At 39.5% G+C, this 2,638-nt stretch overlaps 1 protein-coding gene across 1 annotated transcript in view; it reads right to left on the minus strand.

Annotated features, from left to right (window-relative positions):
- Positions 1 to 1,774, minus strand: part of LOC119572368 (translation initiation factor IF-2-like) — a 68,207-nt gene extending 66,433 nt beyond the window's left edge. Inside the window, exon 1 of the mRNA XM_037919440.1 lies at positions 1,010 to 1,774. The gene's annotated coding sequence lies outside the window, so the exon portion shown is untranslated. The remainder of the gene's footprint in view (positions 1 to 1,009) is intronic.
- Between the last annotated feature and the right edge of the window lie 864 nt (positions 1,775 to 2,638).

Here is a 2,638-nt window from a genome sequence, read left to right on the forward strand (position 1 = left end):
TAAAGCGGGGTCTCCTTTTCCTTAGTGGTTTATGAATGCGTTAGCTTAGGTCGTGAGTTATTTTCCCGCGAAATGATGAAAAAAATCAAATGTAAGGCAATGATCAGGGGGGGAATGTAGTGCATATGGTATTCATTATCATCTTTATCATTTCACCTTTTTGCGGGAAGGATATTTATTTCGTCTAGAGCGAGAAAACTTGAAAAGAAAGAAAGCAGAAAGGGGAAGAAGAAAGGTAATCGACAGTAATAAGGGAATGGGTAAATAATGAATCCATTTATTATGCATTTCCTCTGAAGCCAAAAAAGGAAAAGAAAGAAAACTAATCAAAGAAAGAAAAGAAAAAAAAGAAAAAGAAAAGAAAAGAAAAGAAAAAGAATAAAGAAAAGAAAAAGAATAAAGAAAAGAGAAACAAAAGAAAGAGAAACAAAAAGAAAAAGAAAGGAAGAAAAGAAGAAGAAAAAAAGGAAATCAAAGAAAGACCGAAAAGAAAGAGATCAAAATAAAACAATGGTGATCTATCGGTGTTAGGTCATGGGGTGCGTAGAATCGACCCCCATCCACAGCATTCCTTCCGTTCCTTCTGCCTTTTCGACCTGGACTCACGTGCATATCGACCCTGCCATGCGCTCGTCCGTCAGTGAATGATTGATAGCATGGCATGTTTCTCTCTCCCCTTTCCCCCCCCTTTTCCCCTCCCTTTCCCCCCCCTCCTTCTCCATGCTTCTTCTCCCCCTCCCTAGCTTACTCTCCCTGTCTGTAATCGAGGCATATAGACACCGTGGCTATTCTCTTACCCCTTGTAACACCCCCTTTCCCCCTCCCCTAATACCTCTATGCCTCCCCCTCTCTCCCTCCATAACCCCATACTTCCTTCTCCCCCCCTTCCCCTATTGCTTCCACATCTTCCCCTCTTCCCTTCTCCCTCCCCCCTCTTTCCCCTTATCCCCCATATCCCAATATTTTCATTCCCCCTCCCCCCTACTACGTGTGAAAAATCGACTCTTACCTGGAATTGTGTACAAAGAGGTGGTGTTAATGATGACTCGCGTGGCTGGCGAGTCGTTGGTTCAGGTCGTCGTGAATGGTGAAGGTTGTGATAGTGAGGATAGTGAGGATAGTGATGAAGATCGAGAGGGGAGAGTTTTATTTGTTTTTGATGATGGCGATGATGGTGAGGATAGGGAAGCCGGGGATTCACGAGGGAAAGGGTTATCTGATGGTGAGGACGGGGAGGCCGAAGGTTCAAGAGAAAAAGGCTATCTGATAGTGAGGATGGTGATGATCGTGAGGATGAACGTGTGGCTTTTAATGTGTGAAAAACCGCTATTCTCGGAGACCAACCTGGAAGACGGAAAAAAAAACAAGATTAATAATTAAGTAACACTTTGTAAAGAAAGAAATTTCTTTTCAAACTCTTGAATCCAAGTAATAATATCCAACATATTTTGCTTTCTCTTAAAGGTAAAAAAAAAAATATCCGAATCAAGAACAAAAACACAAACAAACAAAATTAAATACCCACACAAAAACAAACAAATAAACCTTAATCACGCTTCTCATAAAAGAACGATAACCAAGAAGAAAAAAAAAAACGAAAAAAAAACGAAAAAAAATATTTAAAAAAACGAGAAAAAACACATAATAGGAGTCACGACCGCCACTTCAAGAAGCTGCTGAACAAGATGGAACCGCTGCCATCCTCGCAAATCTCTCCCTTAACTCTCGCACGCCAAGGCAATCAGGTATGAGAAATTGGTGGCTCTATTGCAAAGGAAGGAGGAGGAGGAGGAAGGAGGAGGAGGAGGAGGAGGAGGAGGAGGAGGAGGAGGGAGGGGGAGGAGGAGGAGGAGGAGGAGGAGGAGGAGGGAGGAGGAGGAGGAGGAGGAGGAGGAGGAGGAGGAAGGTAGGAGGAGGAAGAGGAGGAAGAAGGAGGAGGAGGAAGAAGGAGAGGCATGGAGAAGAATATATAGGAGGGGGGAGAGGAGGAAAAAGAGGAGGAGGGAGAGGAAGGAAGGAGAGAAAAGGTGGGAGGAGGGAGGAAAAAGAAATAAGAGGAGAAGGAGGAGGAAGAAGAAGAAAAAGAAGAAGAAGAAGAAGAATGAGAAGAAGAATGAGAAGAAGAAAAAAAAGAAAAACAAGATTAAAAATCAGAAGAAGGAGAATAATAATAAAAACAAAAACAAGAACAAGAAAATGAAAGTAAAAATAAACAATAGTTGAAACACACTCGATATCAAGTAAAAATTTCAAGGACACGGATTCAGGGCTTAATCTCAGGTGGTTGATGGTGATGATAGAGGGAATAATAGGCATAATAACGATAACACTAATGCCTAATGATGAGGATAGCATAATAGCCAACAATAAAAAAGCGAAAGTCGATAACGTAAATAACAATATTTAATCCTCATTTCGGAACAGAAAGAAATTAAACATTAATATCTATACAAAAAAAGAAAAAAGAAAAAAGAAAGAAAAAAGAAAGAAAGAAAAAAGAAAGAAAAAAAAAAGAAAGAAAGGAAGAAAGAAAGAAAGAAAAAAGAAAAAAAAGAAAAAAAGAAAAAAAAAAAAAAAGAAAGAAAAAAAGAAAGAAAAAAAAGAAAAAAGAAAAGAAAAAAGAAAAAGAAAAAAAAAA

Source organism: Penaeus monodon, chromosome 4 (genome assembly GCF_015228065.2).
Source record: "Penaeus monodon isolate SGIC_2016 chromosome 4, NSTDA_Pmon_1, whole genome shotgun sequence".
Classification (NCBI taxonomy): domain Eukaryota; kingdom Metazoa; phylum Arthropoda; class Malacostraca; order Decapoda; family Penaeidae; genus Penaeus; species Penaeus monodon.